Raw genomic sequence first — 16,520 nt, 5'->3', positions numbered from 1 at the left:
GGAATTTATATATAAAATGGTCCTTATGGTTTTATATTCTGTTCAGTTTTGTTGAGCTTGGTGAATGAGTTTTATTTTCTTTCGTGGTTTGCTTTGATTCCGTATTTCTATACGCGTTGAGCCACTCCCACCTGAGTTGCGTTTGCCACCTCCGGTCGTGATCCTGCACTCTGTCGCCCTTCGGCAAGTAAAGTAGGGGTCAGGGGGCAAGGGCATGACAAACTAATCAGAATAAGCCTAATTTTGGAAGGATTTGAAAAGGTGTCGGATTGACCTTAAAAAGAAAAAAAGAATGGCACTTGGTGTTTTAAAATTGCTCGCCAAGTTTCGTCCCAATCCGATTAGGATAAAGCAGATAATGACGGAATTTACATTTCGCATAACCGCTTTCTATCATGCTGAAAAGTACTCATAATTGGAGTTATACTGTCAAGGTCTCATATGAGTACCAGGCCACCTCCATTGAATCTGGAAGGCTCAGAAACCCCCATATACCAATTTTCAGCTCGTTTAGATGCTTTTGGACCATTCTAAGACGAACTTACCTAAAATGGGTGGGTTTCATACTATTCACATATGCCTTCAATGAACCAATTTCCATTTAGGGAAACTACTCTTTTTAATTTCGGAATTGACTTGCAAAGATCATAACTCACTCATTCGAAGTCCAATTGAGCCCAAATTTGGATATGTTGTAGATCTCATCGAGCCGCACATTTTGATATAAGATATAGCTCGAGTCAATACCTAGATTGAGAGAAATCATAAAAAGAAGTTGGATTTAGAAATTCATGTGTTGTAGATTTTTAAAGAGAGACATCCACCCATTTGAATGGGCATATCTCAAAGTTTCAACATCGGATAACTTCAAATATGGGTCCGTTGCTACTATGATTCAAAGATCTTCGATTTGAGGTAAATTTACATGAGATTGAGGTTAGGAAGGCACCCGATTTGAGTCTGAAAAAAGGTACATTTTCTAGTTGTCGGAATCCCATTTTTTGAAAACCTCCCTAATTTGGAAAGTGATCGTTTGGCACCCCAATCGAGAGATTTTGTTGCAAAATGATTAATAACTTTCCCTTCGATTTATGATAAAGAAGATGACTGAAAATAAAAAGACACGAAATAGATCGAATATTCTAAGTTGCAAGTTTATGGGTTTGGCCAAATTTTGAGAACGATCTCGAAACTTCGACTGAAGCTCAATAATGGACATCAAAACAATCTCCTCGACACAATAGTCCTTTTTACGATGATTGATCATCCGAAAGCCCATCGAAGAATGCCCAAAACAACACCAAACCACAAAGAAGCCAAGATGCCCCTTTTTAGTGATGGTTGTGTCATTCCGAATAAAGTTGGGAGGGACAAAATAGTCATTTTGCCCCAAAAACGAAAATCACTTTTAATTAAAGAAAAATACAATTTTGAGCAATTTTTTGCTGTTTTGATCATCCACCCATGTTTGGCGGAGATCATATATAAGTTTATTATCTTTAATTTGTAATCTAAAGTGGAAACTTATTAAGAAAGTGCTTTGTGCTAGCTCTTTTCTTGTGCTTGTACCTTCATTTCTACCCTAAGAGAGAGCAGAGAGAAATATTTTGCAAGTGAAAGACCACCATACCCAAACCTTAGACTACACTACCAATACGACCCAATCCTAGTCCACAGTCCATACCACCCATAATCCATACCATCTATACTCAATACTCCCTATACCACACTTAACCCACCCTAGTCCATACACCACACTTAACCCATCCATTATACTCCATACCATTTATATCCTATCACAACCATAGCTCATCCTATGCCATAGCCACATTTACTTGGACCCAAATCTCCCAACCTTAAGCCACATTTACTTGGACCCAAATCTCCCAACCTAACGTTACACCCTAACCTTTTGTCCAAGAGTCTTAGCCTTCTCTCAATGATCTTCAAAGGACTTTGGGGAGTGTACCTAGCTGGAGGATTCAAGCTGCCACCTCACCCACCTAGGTACCCAGTCCATTCTCCTATTCTCTCTTTCTTTTTCTTCTTCTTCTTCCTCTTTTGCTTCTTTTTCTTTTTCTTCTTTTCTCTTTCTTCTTCTTCTTTTCTTTTTTTCTTCCTTTTCTCTCTTTCTTCTTCTTTTTTTCTTTTATTCCTTTTCTCTCTTTCTTCTTCTTTTTTTTTTCTCCCCTCTCTTTCTCTCCCCTTCACTCGGATAGCAGTTAAGCCACTGCCCTCTCTCTTCTCTCCTCTCTCTCTCTCTGACTCTCCTTCTCTACCAAGACAGGAGCTAAGCTGCTACTCCGTCCTCCCCCCCTCTCTCTCTCCCTCTCCCTCTCTCTCTCTCAGACTCTTTTTCTCTCCTAGAATAGCAACTAAGCTGCTGCTCAAAATAGCAACTAAGCTGCTGTCCAGTCCTCGCCCTCTTTCATTCTCTCTTTTCTCTCCTCACCTCTCTCTCTCCACCTCAAGGGCAAGCGTCCTAGCCGCTGCCCCAAGCCTCTCCCTCTCTTTTTCTCTCTCCCTCTTTCTCACTCTCTCTTTCTCTCTACCCCAAGAGCAAGCAGCTTAGTCGCTGCCTCACTCTCTTTCCCCTTTTCTTTTCCTCTCTTCTCTCTCCCATCATCACTTTTACGATCTCTCTTTCTCCCTCTTTTTTCTTCCTTCTCTCTCCTTCTCTTTCTCTCATGTTTTCTCTCTCACTCTTACTCTTCCCCTCTCTCTCCTCTCCTCTTTTTTCTCTCATGTTCCCCCTTTCTCTCTCTCTCTCATCTTTCATCCCTCTCACCTCCTCTCATCTCTCCCCTTTATTCTCTCATCTTTTCTTTGCTTTTTCTCTTTCACCCCTCAATATCTCGAAGCCCACCTCCGATTGTGGTAAGTCCTCTGACCAATCGATGACATCGAAGGGCGGCCCAAGAATCAAAAGGTTTCTTTTTTCTTACCTTTTCTCTTTTCCCCTCACCTCGTCATTGCATCTCGCCTTACGTTCGGTCGATTGTAAGTCCTCTAGATAGGGGCATACATCAGGTGGTGCCTTGAGGATTGAGAGGTGCCCTCTTCTCTTCATCATGTCCTCTGATTTCTTCACCTCCTCCTTACCTCCGAAACTCTTATGGCCATTGTAAGTCCTCTGAATAAGGGCATTCGAAAGAATGCATCCCGAGGTGGAAAAGGTTTTCTTCTCCTTTGCCATCTTTGCTCTTTCTCTTCTTTCTTTATTTCATCTTCTTCTTTGTCTCATCTTATTTTCTCTCTCTTCATTCTCGTTCTCTCATTCATCATTTTTTGTCGTCCTTAGGAGGCTCTTCCAATATTCATCCTAGTTGGGATTGTCCCTCCAATATAGTTTCTTGTGAATTTCCCGAGGTAGCTAGGCTTCGTGCCCCATACCTTTCTTATCATCCAATAAATACGTCGTTAGTGAGATGACGCTGGAAAGCTGCCCAATTTTGCGTGACGCTTCTCTTCTATTTCTTCTTCTCTCTCTATACATTATCTTCCTCTCCTCTATCTTCACTTCTTAAACCCTCAAAAATCCCTCAAATCCAATCAAGAAAAATGATAAAAAAGGGACAGGATTTCAAACATTTGACCAAGTGGATATTAATAACGGAGCCAAAGCCAAACCCAGCCTTAGAGCCTAAGGGGATTTTTAATTGATCTAAGAGGGCTCAGTGCCCAGGTGTGCCTCAATCCCAATCAAACAAGGTAAGCCTTACCTTATGCTCCTTTCTTTTATTGGTTTGAACCGTACACACCGCATCGTCCAACTCTTATCCTAGTGGGCATAGGAGTCATCCTCATGCGCGCACGTGCATGAGCCCAAAAGGGGGCGTGACACACACACATGCTCATTTCTTCTCATTCTCTTTAAAAATAAGAAAAAGAGTACCGCGGTTTTAAAGAAGAGGATTTTCGTGCGACCATGAAAATCCAGGGCTGACCATTAACATGAGACTCTCAAAGCACCACTACCCTTGGATCACAACCAATCCAATAGCATAGAAAACAAGGAAGTAAAGTCAAAATAGAAAACATATACCAATAATGCCCAAACCCACATGTGTGATTTGGCGTTATACATATAACAATCTCTCACTTGAAGACAAAACACAATGGCTCTAAAACAACCACAAATACACCATTCTCCATTCCTTCAAGTTTATGTCTTCTCTAACAGCGAAAGCAACATCTGATTTTCTTCAGTTCAAACAACTTTTGTGAACATATTAGCTAGGTTCTTCTTAGTTTGGATCTTATCCACTTGTAGCTGCCTACATTCCAGAGCCAACTGAATAAAATAGTATCTGACCTCTATGTGTTTTGTTTATAGAGTTACAAGCTGCATTCTAAGCCTAATGAATTGCACTCTAGTTATCACCGTGCCAAACATGCTTCTCTTGTTTCACCTCAAATATATCAAATACCCTCATCAACCAAATCATCTCCTTAGATGCTTCGGTCAAAGCTACATTCTCAGTTTTAATTGATGACAAGGTAACAATGTCTTGTAACCTCAACATCCAACTAAAGGCATCAGCACTAACCTTGAAAATATAGCTAGTAATAGAACTTATAGTGCCACAACACCCTGCATAATCTACGTCTACAAACAAACAACTTCCGATTATGATTTTTCAAAGTATATAACTACATTTCGTGTTCCCTTCAAATACCGAAGGACCCACTTCACTGCTTGTCAATGTTCCCAACTTGGATTAGATATAGATCTGAAAACAACTCCCAGTGAAGGGGCAATATCAGGACTAGGTACAAACCATTGCATCTATAAAACTACCCACTGCAAAATTGTCTGTAACATTCTTCATCTTGATTTTATTTACCTCATTCATTAAAGAACCATTTTTAGACAATTTAAAATGCACTGCTAATGGTGTAGAAATAGATTTATAGTTAATAATATTAAAGCGCTTAAGAACTTAAAAATGTCTTTAGATTGACTTAACCAAAACGTATCTTATTTTCTATCTCTATGGATGTGCATGCCTATACCTTCTTGGTTGGTTTTATATACTTGGTTGGAAAAATGTTTGGACATATTAAGCTTCAAATGCTTAATCTCTTTTATATCAATAAGCATATCATTAACATAGCGAACCAAAGTAGTAAATGATCAAAATACACATAATAATCAAATTCATAGATTCTTGCTTCACACCATAAAATCCCTTTTTCAACTTGTAAACCAAGTTAGTATTGGTTTTGTCTACAAAACATTCAGGTCGACACATAAAAATTTCTTCTTCAAGATCACCATGCAAGAAGGCAGTCTTGATATTAAGTTGTTATGGCTCTAAATATAGACACCATATGTTTGGAATTGACATTTCTTTTGAATTTTTAGATCTTAAGGCATAGAAATAACCCCATAAACCCATATGAAAAGCCTTAAATAAACCAGAACCCCTAGGGTTACTCCATAGCCTATAATAAACCATAATCACGCTTGAACCATAACCCAGCTTAAGATAATCCAGTATACGCCGAAACCTAATGAAATCCAACTTTAGGAAACCAAAATCCCAAAATAGGCAGGTTTGTTAGAGAAACTAAGTGGGAAATTAAGAAATCGGCAAACCGGACAATATTGATTGAGAATAGAAAGAGAATATCACAAAAATCAGAATCCCAAGAAGACTCGTGACAAACAAAGGTCGACAAGCAAATTGTGACTAGCATTGCGGCACATAATTCCTAAAAATTGCGGTGTAGGGCACCATGTGGCCAGTTGTTAGTCTTTGATTGGCCGGGGAAAACCACTTTCTAATTCTTACGTATATTTGTCTATTTAAAATCTTATTTTTAACCTCCCATGTGTTCAACAAGTTGTCTTCTCTTAGAAAACCCTAGATCTCTTAGTTAGAAAACCCTAAAGCCTTAAGTGAAAACCCTAGTTTTAGCCCATCTAACGATATCACAAACCTTAGTTATGCAAGAAACCATGATCCCTTATTCCATTAAAGAAAAGCCTCAATTTCTTCCAAACCTAAGCCTTTAAGCATTAGATCTTCAGGAGCCTTTCAACTCAAATCAATTAATTCAGAATAAATAAAAGTGAGATTATAACCGTCAAAACAAGCTCTGATAGAGGCTCCTATTCTAGGTGTCGGTCCACAGAGCCTCAACCATTCGTAAGTTATATCTATTTATTATTTATTTATGGTTTCCATAATATTTTACCCTTACTTCCTTTATTTCCTACTTCCTGCATCTATATTCTATTATTTCAATGAGTTTACAACTGGCGATGCCAACAATGCACATAGGGTCTCATCTCTTTGGTGAGATCCCATCGCCTATGGATTGTAATTTGACGAAGCGCCACCTCATTTTAATTAACTCAGTATACAACAGGTTTGCGCTAGATCTAGAATCAAATTAGGCACGGATTCAACTATATACACTAAATTCAAGTTAGCAAATACTGTGTTAAACTACATGAGTAAAACTTTTGTTAAAATTAACACCTAGTTTTTATCCATAGCCTTTCACTACAAGTTTGGCATTATATTGCATAAGACTATATTTCATCCACTTATTCTTTGATGCTTTCTTCCCATGTAGAAGTTCTACCAATTCACATGTACTATTCTTGTGCAAAGCATTAATCTTTTTCTCAATCATTTCACCACACACCTTTAATTATTTACCAAGGTATGTTATGATCACAAAATAAATCATAAAATCCATCTATTATTTTATCCAAAACAAAACACGACTATAAGGTGGTTATCAAAATCCAATAGATAACTAAAATACACATATTTTCTTGGCAAATTTTGGAATCCTTAACATGATATCCTCATCACATGCAACACACCATATTACTGGACATTATCGAGATGATGATTACAAAGACCGGATTTGAATGAGTCTTACCCATCTCTCGTGTTTGATACTTAAGTCCATAGATCTTGATCAAACTACATGTCCATGTGTTTTACTACCTTAAGTAGTTCACACAGGCACATGGAGGCACAAATACATAGGGTAAAGGCCTTTCAAAATTCTTAGCACCTACAAATTAATGTCCTTACTCTCCATGCATATACACAAAAACATAATCAAAAAGTATAAAGGATGAGTTATATAAAAAATATTGAATCCGTTTTCCCTATATGACTTAATTATGTAATGTGATATAGATTTCATACCTCAAAACCATGTATTGTGGTCCCAGGGATTTTCTTGATCCTTGTTTTTACTTATGCCACCTCATTTTAATTAACTCAGTATACAACGAGTTTGCGCTAGATCTAAAATTATATTAGGCCCGGATTCAGCTATATACACTAAATTTAAGTTAGCAACCAAAGATAAAATAACTAATAACACTATATTAAAATACATGAGTAAAGTTTTTGTTAATCACCCACTTTTTATCCATAACCTTTCACTACAAGTTTGGCCTTATATCGTATAAGACTATATTCCACCAACTTAATTCAATACATCCACTTATTCTTCAATGCTTTCTTCCCATATAAAAGTTCTACCAACTCGCATGTATTATTCTTGTGCAAGCATCAATCTCTTCCTCAATCATTTTACCACAACCTTTAATTATTTACCAAGTTATATTATGGCCACAAAACAAATCATAAAATCCATCTATTATTTTTATCCAAAACAAAACACAACTAAAAGGTGGTTATCAAAATCCGACAAATATCTAAAATACGCATATTTTCTTGACAAATTTTGAAGACCTTAACAAGAGATCCTTATTACATGCAACATACCATATCACTGGACATTATTAAAAGGATAGTCACCAAGACTGGGTTCCATCAGAACACTCCCTTTATGCTACATATTAGAATGAGTCATACCCATCTCTCGTATTTAAGACTTAGGTTCACAACCTTGATCAAACCATATATCTATGTGTTTTATTACCCTAAGTAGTTTACAAACTAATTTCCTTACGCTCCATGCAGATGCACAAAAACAACCAAAACATAATCAAATAAGTATAAAGGATGGGTTATATAAGAAATATTGGATCCTCTTTCCCTATATGACGTAACTATGTAATGTGGGAAAGATTTCATCTTCAAAATCATGTATTGTGGTACCAGGGATTTTCTTAGTCCTTGCTTTTTCTTGCTAACGAACTTTTATAGACTTGGAAGAGCATACAACTGATGGAGAATCACCTCGTCATCATTTTTACATGCCAATGAAGTATCCATCTCTTCGGCCCTTGGATTCTTCCTTTCTCATATCATGAAAAAATACTTTTTTTCATCCCATCATTCCAAATATTACAATTTTGATTCTCCCACTGATCTTTAGAGTTTGCATGCTACCTCCAAGTCTCTCTATATATCCCTTTATTAAGAAGAGAAATCAAGATGTTTTTACATGTATTGTGTTTCTTTTACCTTCTGCAATTCCCAAATTGAGCACCTTTCACATAGTTTGTCATATTTCCTCAACATTGTATCACCTCTTTTTGAAGTTTTGCTATTATAAACCATACTCATGCCACACTATAAAACTTTGAATAAGCCTAAAAAGACTTCCATTATGAGGAGTACAAATATGTTCCTTAACATGTCACATAGTTTAATTTATTGCAGAATAGAGGATGAGTATCCCATGATAAAAATATGATAACTCTCAACTAATAAAGAGTTTATCTTTGAAACGTTTTTGGGTATAAAATACACTCAAAACTACGAAACAATACTTAGAGCCATCTCCGAACATCATCATTTAGTAAGTCTATGAATTAATAACATTCATGAGTCCATAACTCTCACTAGGTATGTGTTAGAAAAATACCTCATCACATTGATCATATCAGTGCTTCACATAAAATCTTAATCTGCAGAATACTTATCGATGTTCAAATGTAGCAATTATTCTTTTGGAGGTGTATCACTTGACCACAAAGCCATTGACTTTCAAATCTTTGATCCTCAACTTACCAAAATTGCGAAACAAAAGATATATGGAAGCAAGAGATCTAGGTCTAATTTCAATGGAAGTTAGACTACATAACTTGGGCAATTGTATATTGATTAAAAAAAATTTTATTTATTTTCTTTATTTTCACCACCCGGATTTCTTACAAATTTCTAAATACATAATGAGCAATAGTAATAAAAAGAAAAACAAAGAATCCAAAGGACTCTCACTTTTTGCAGTGATCACAACTCTTTATTGCACAAACAAAATTCTATAAACTTGATCTTAAAATCACGAAACATAGTACGGTATTTTTTACGCACTTCTTTCCCCATGTGCTTAAAAGATAAGGCAGTTGCAACCCAGGTTCATAGGTACTAAAAATGCCTATGAACTACGAAAGCTGTGCGAAAATATGCCTAATTTTGAAGAGCTTTTGAAATGGTGTCATCTCGACCCCAAAAGGTGTGTGAGAACTGCTTTTGAAGTCCCAAAAGTCTGTCCCAAAATTTCGCCCCAACCAGGCAAAGGTGCAAGGGAACATGATGAAGGTTCAATTTGAGGTATTGGATTCTAACATGCACGAGCTACCCCATAATTAGAGGGGAACCTAAAATCTACTCACTAGATTTGTGTTCCTATTATTATATTGACCAACTTTGACAAACTGATGATGAGCCTCTGCGATTGACTATAGGTCATGGGTTCCATTGGGTTGGTTTAAAAAGATAGTAGGAGGGTAATGGGTTTTTGGCATAAGTGGAGTGCCTTATCAATTTATGTTTTCCTGACCCGATGGATCCAATCCTCTTCTAAAAGTATTTGTTTACATTTCAGAAAATTTTTGAGACACAAAAGCAATTTTTCTAGCTATTTTATTTTTTAATTTTTCTAACTATTTTGTTTTCCATATGAAGCTTTAATTCAAATAAAATAATTAAATTAGTAATTCAAACTATTTTCTAAAAAATATTTCTCAGCATTTTAAGGTATGTTTTAGCGCTGAGAAAAATTGTGGGACCCAATGCGCATAGGTCCCTATGTTGGGACCCTTCTTGTGTGGGACATGAGGCCCACATGGGCTTTAGGGCCCACATGTCTCTCACTCTCTCAAGGGGTTTAGGTTCGACTATGTCAACCTAAGGAAGATATGGGAAATAAGTTTGATAAGATAAGGATTATGGATATGGGAAATAGGGTTTGATATGATTGGGATTACCAATTTTTAAGGATATGGTTAATTTGAAAATATGAATTTTTGGATTGATAAGGTTTCTAGACGATTAGATTTTATAAAGCTTCTAAAAAGACTTAAACATTTATTTGTGTTAAAATGATTTACGCAGTTTTTTAGTGCGTCTTTTTTGGATGCTAAACAGATTTGGGGTAATGGGTCCTTCTATTATTAGGGTATTGATGCTAACGGGAGTTCTGGTGGTTTATGGCTCGTCTGCGACCTTACGACGACGTTGCTTCGCTGCCAAGTTTTGAAATGTGATAGATATCTTGCAAACAATTTTGGAAGGTCCTCTTAGGGACTTCCGTTGGGTGCTCATAGATGTCTATGGGCCGAAAAGTCCTGCTTTAAAAGGTGCTTTTTTAGATGAGACGAGGAGTAATATTATTTCTACTGTGCTTTCTCAGTGTATTAGTTGGGATTTTTAACTTGATTTGTCATCATGATGAAATCTCTTATTTTATCTGTTTTAATGCGTGTATGCACATATTTAATGACTTCATTATAGGTACTATTCTTTTTTATCTTGGTGTGACTAGGGCTCATTTTACTTGGTACATAATAATATCAATCAGCACATGCTTTCTACACTTGATTGTTTTTTGGTTTCTGAAGCATAGGAGAGGGCATTCCCCTTAGTCAAAGTTAATGCTTTAACCAAGTTATCTTAAGATCACTTGCCTATTTGTTTGCATACAGAAGAAGTGATTGCTGGTCCTAAACCTTTTCTGTTTAGATATTGAATGGCTTGAAGAACCTCAATGTAGGGCCGAGAATTTACAAGGTCCGAATACAAAATCCCGGAGGATCCATGATTTGGGTCCAAAATTCAGATTCGTCTAAATAGATATCTTGATCAGATCCGGGAATTTGGGTCCACTATTGAGGGGGAAAGTTGCGTCATTTATAGTAAAAGTTAGGGTTCCATGCCAAATTCTCCGTTTATATATAACACTAGAAACCCTAGCTCAAAAAAAGGAGCGAACTCTCAAATAAAGGAGTCTCCCTCTCTCTCTGGCTGCTATTTTAAGTAAAGGAGTCTCTCTCTTTCCTGTTGCTAGAGCCTCATCTCCATTACACTCATGCCCGAGTTTCCCCATATATAGAGCTCAGATTGGGCCTTCTTGAGAACATTGGGGAGGAAGAGTTGCAAGCCCTGCAGCGAAGTTGAAGACTTTCTCTCTCATGGGGTTTGAAAAATTCAAGTGGGTAGAGAGACAAGTTGGGAAAATGGCGGTGCCAATGATGGAAAGGGGCTTCTGGGTTTTCGCAGAGGAATAGACAGAGTGAACAGAGGGCTTAAAGATAAATAATGTTTAGATCTTTTGTGGATTTCTGGAGTAGTGAGGGGTGGTGAGTGATGCCATTGCTGTTTCCTAAAGAGAGAGAGTCGCAGACAGAAAAGGAGGAGTGCATGAAAAAGAAAGGTTCTCTCACGAAAAAAGTTAGGATTTTCTCTCACTATAAAGATTTTCTCTCGCCTCATATAAAGAGGATTTTCTCATACAAATTGGACTATGGCGACTACGGAAGATGAAATCAAGTCAAAGTGAATTTAGGATTACTTGGGCCGTAAAAGCTTTCATAGGGCATGTTCATGGGAGAGAGAAAACTACGTCCCTAAGGGGTCGTAAATATATTATGTGGTAGGTATTTAGATGCAACCTGGGAATACATTGCTATTGTTTTGGCTACGTCGGAAAGAAATATGAAAAATACATTACCAACATTTTATGATGCCTATAAACTATCATTTCTTTCTTTTGTGTCACAAAATTTCATATTTGAAATGCGGAATTAAAGTTATCATCACACCATTTCAAAAAGGTTTTTTAATAATAACATCATCACCATTCCAAAAAGATTTTTTAATAATAACTTGTACCATTCTAAAGTCATCATCACACGATTTCCTACTTTTGCATGCCTTTGACACTCACATGGAAATTTTATGGGGCCTATAAACTATAATTTCTTTCTTTTGTGTCACAAAATTTCAATGAAATGCGGAATTAAAGTCATCATCACACCATTTCAAAAAGGTTTTTTTAATAATAACATCATTACCAATCCAAAAAGATTTTTTAATAATAACTTGTACCATTCTAAAGTCATCATAAAACCAGTTCCTACTTTTGCATGCCTTTGACACTCACATAGAATCACATGTCTTCTAATATGATTAGACTTTGGTTTCAACATAATAAGTCATTGGAATAACATATTAGACTTTGGTTTCAACATAATAAGTCATTGGAATAACATATTTTTGTTGTGATAAGCTTTATTTTTATTTATTTTTTATAGAAGCCTTTCAAATGTCTCTATATAATTTCAAATAAGCAATAAGTTTATGATACCAAATTCAAAATCTTTATGGTACAAGTTAAAAAATGGGAAGAAGTATGATTAGTAAACTAGAAGGTTTGGTAATTGCAATAGAAAATTTTGAGGCATTGAAGGAGACTAAAGAGGTCAGGCTTATCCACACCAAAATAACTTGATAAAGAGAGAGGGAGGCTCAAAAGAAAACCAATTATTAGGCCTCAAAAGAAAACCAGCTCAAAAGAAAACAAGTTATTATGCCTCAAAAGAGAGAGAAGAAAACCAGTTATTATGTCTCAAAAGAGAGAGAGAGGGAAGACTTAAAGAGTGCAAACCAGTTATTAGGACTCAAGAGAAAGAGAGGGCAACTTAGTTATTAGGGCTTAAGAGAGAGAGGACAGCTTAGTTATTAGGGCTCAAGACCTATTAGGGCTTAAGAGAGAGGGGGCAGCTTAGTTATTAGGGCTCAAGAGAGAGAGGGGGCAGCTTAGTTATTAAGGCTCAAGAGAGAGGGGGCAGCTTAGTTATTAGGGCTCAAGAGAGAGGGGGAGCTGGGCAGCTTAGTTATTAGCTCTCAAAAGAGCTAGGCAGCTTAGTTATAAGGGCTCAAAAGAGAGAGGGGGCTTAGTTAAGGGCTCAAGAGACAAAGGGAGCTGGGCAGCTTAGTTATTAGGGCTCTCAAAAGAGAACAGGGCAGCTTAGTTATTAGGGCTCAAGAGAGAGGGGGCAGCTTAGAGAGGGAAGGAGCACCTATACAAACTAGTTATTATGGCTTAAGAAGAAGGAGTACCTATACAAACTAGTTATTATGGCTTAAGAAGAAGGAGCACCTATACAAACTAGTTATTATGGCTAAAAAAGAGAGAGAGTAGCACTTACCAGTGAAAAGAAAAGCATCGCTTACCAATAATAAAGAGAGAAGCATCACTTTCGCAAGTGCTTCAGACGAGTTTGAGAGAGAAAAAATCTAGTGAGGAAAGAAGCATCGCTTACAGTGAAGTGAGTGAGGGGGCAGCTTAGTTAATAGGGCTTAAGAGGACTAGGAGAGAAAGGGAGCAACTTAGTTATTAAGGCACAACAGAGAGAGAGGGCAGCTTAGAGAGGGAGGGAGCACTTATGCAAACTAGTTACTTCATATCAGTTTGAGAGAGGAAGAAAGAAGCATCGCTTTCGTAAGTTTAGCTACTTCAGATCAGTTTGAGAGAGGAAGAAGTTCAGTTACTTCAGATCAGTTTGAGAGAGGAAGAAAGAAGAAATCGCTTTCGAGGATAGGGAAGATTACTTATGAAAGAGAGTAATAGATTTTTCACCCCTCACCCCGTGTAATTGGTTTCGTGATTTTTCACTTTGTTTTGGTAATCACATCTTTGAGACATTTGAGACATGTTTCTTAAATGTCTTTATTCAACAAGACAAAAATTTGGGGGTAGCACAATCGGATTTTCTTGAAAAAAAAAAAAAAAAAAAAAAATCCTCAGTTTATTCTAACTTTTATATCTGGATTCAGATCCAGATCCTACATAATTTTGGATTTGGATCCGAATATTATGGATCTAATCGGATATGGATCCAAATCAAATCCAATGTATACTATTTGAATCCAAATTCGGATTCAGATCTAGATCCGAATCAATATCATCAAATAAACTCGAGCTAACTGTTACGTTCATGAAAGTATTGGCAATCAATTTCACAAGAAATTATGCATCAAGCATAAAATTATTGCTTCGAAGAAAGAAACTAGATACCACCTCAAAGGTAAGCTAGAGACCACCTTGATGGATCTTGAATTGCTAGAGAGCATGATCCTTGCTTGAGAACTTGATCCAAAAAAATTATCAACTGTCAGAAAGTTTACTGATTACAAAAAAAAAAAATGTTTTGCTCAATAAGTTCCATGAGTACCTCAGATTGGAGGAACTTTATTGGAGATAAAGGTCTTGTGTTCAATGGCTTAAGAATGGTGATAGGAATACAAAATCTTTCGTGCCATTGCTAACGCTCGTAGAAGGTAAAATAATATTACAGCCTTGAAAATGATTGGTACAGGAAAGGGATTCTATACGAAAGGATAATTCTATTATTCAACGTTTCTTAAGGCCTTTTTCTTGTGAGCACCAGCTAGGGTTATCATGGAAGGGGTTCTGATGGAGTGGATGCTCCGAAAAGTGTGATGCCTATAGTGATTAAAATATTTAAACAAACATTAGACTCCAAATAAATGAAGACGACATCACATTCAGGGCAAAATTTGTCAATGCATTCCATATCATAGCAATGTAGGTTTTATATAATATATTGGGAACATAACAATTCTAGAAGTCTAATGATCTGTTTTCAATTTGGCAAAGGAAAGAAAAGAAAATAGGCCGGATACCCTTGATTCAGGCCTTGAAACCTATATATGCGTTTCTACAGAAGAAAATATACAGACTCGTTAAAAGACGATAAATCATAACAAAGGGCATATCAGCCTATACACATGAGTTTAAATAGAGGAATACCAATCCTCAGTTTGTTCCTCCTTCAAGAATGGGCTTCAAGTTGATCACGGAAATTAAAATGAACTTCGCTCTCTATGTATCAATCATGCTCAGAGAATAGTATTCTATTGGCACTATATCTCTTTCATGCCTTGTGTATGTCACTATTGCAGAAGTAAACTTATGATAAGCCCACTTTCAAAAGTATTTCAAAATCTCAAAATGCTTAACATGCGAACCCAATATCTTAACTAGAAAAATTTTCTAACCCTTCATGAGCAAATAAGTATTAATCTTCAATTGATAATTATATATTCGTGATCTTAATCTGCATAGCTCATCTTTATCTTGAACTTATCTTTGCCTTTATCTTCTCAAACTGATAATCACAAAAGTGTATCTTGGTTTATCTGCTGAACATGTATGTTTATCTTCATATTTCAAATTTCGGAATGATAATCATGTGACTTGAATAAATTTGTATAAGCGTCTCTTGTTGCTAACCATTCATCTTAGTCCATGCTTATCCTTATGACATTCAATTTTGAATTCACAGATTCCAGATTCAACAAAATTTATCGCACGAGCAAAACCAAGAATTCTGTTACTTTTATCTTTTATAGTCTGTTAAGCAGTTATAACATGTTTTCATATTTCTTCAACCACTTTCTAATAACTGATCATTTGATCATAAAATTTGGAAGGCTGAAAGGACTCAAAGAGAGTACAGTGGTCCAATTCATGCTTCAAAGGGATCTCAGATGAACGAGATATGGTCCGTTCAAGTTACCGTGTTTCTGCTGGGAATTGCATAAGAAATAACAGAACATTGCGGATGCAACTGCTTCTTCCGTATATGTCAAATAATTCCACACCTTTTAAGAATGATAAAGCACAAAGTCATGAATCCAATGGTCCTAGTCCCATAAGAAAATTCCTCACATTGAAAGAGAAATCCCAACTTTGGTGACCAGATGTTATCTTGGCTCTAACGCATAGAGTATAAAGCTTTTAAGGCTCTAACTGACAGGGCATGCAGATGATGAGTTAATTCACCTTCAAATGATATGAAATTTCATGGTGAGGGTTATAAGGCCTCAAATATAATTCCCTAAAAGTCTCAGTTCAATTCCAAAACATGAAGCTCTAGAGTGTCGGTCAAGGCATATCTTATCTGACGATCTTAACTAATGATGGATATGGACATGAGTCAGACCAAATCCAAGTATTGCCTAAGTTAAATCATTTTCTGACATTAAGGCATATAAGACCTTAACATGTCTTACCTTGATTTATCAACATATAGCGACATTTCCCTTATGCTCCATTTGTTAAAATCTCGTATTCTTAACTAAAGACGGATTAAAAAAGTTATATCACATCTCACCCAAAACTCCTTTAATATCCAGTGGAGAGGCATAAATATGCTATGAAAATATATATTTCCTAGAGTTTCGTCTCTAATTGAAATGTCTTCATGACATCTTTTAGACACCCCATTTTTTAAAACTGGCAAATTTTATGATTTTTTTAAC

This window comes from Amborella trichopoda, chromosome 9 (assembly GCF_054954075.1).
Source record: "Amborella trichopoda isolate Santa Cruz 75 chromosome 9, AtrichopodaSantaCruz75HAP2 v2.0, whole genome shotgun sequence".
In the NCBI taxonomy this organism is placed as follows: Eukaryota; Viridiplantae; Streptophyta; class Magnoliopsida; order Amborellales; family Amborellaceae; genus Amborella; species Amborella trichopoda.
Note: the sequence above shows the minus strand (reverse complement) of the source record.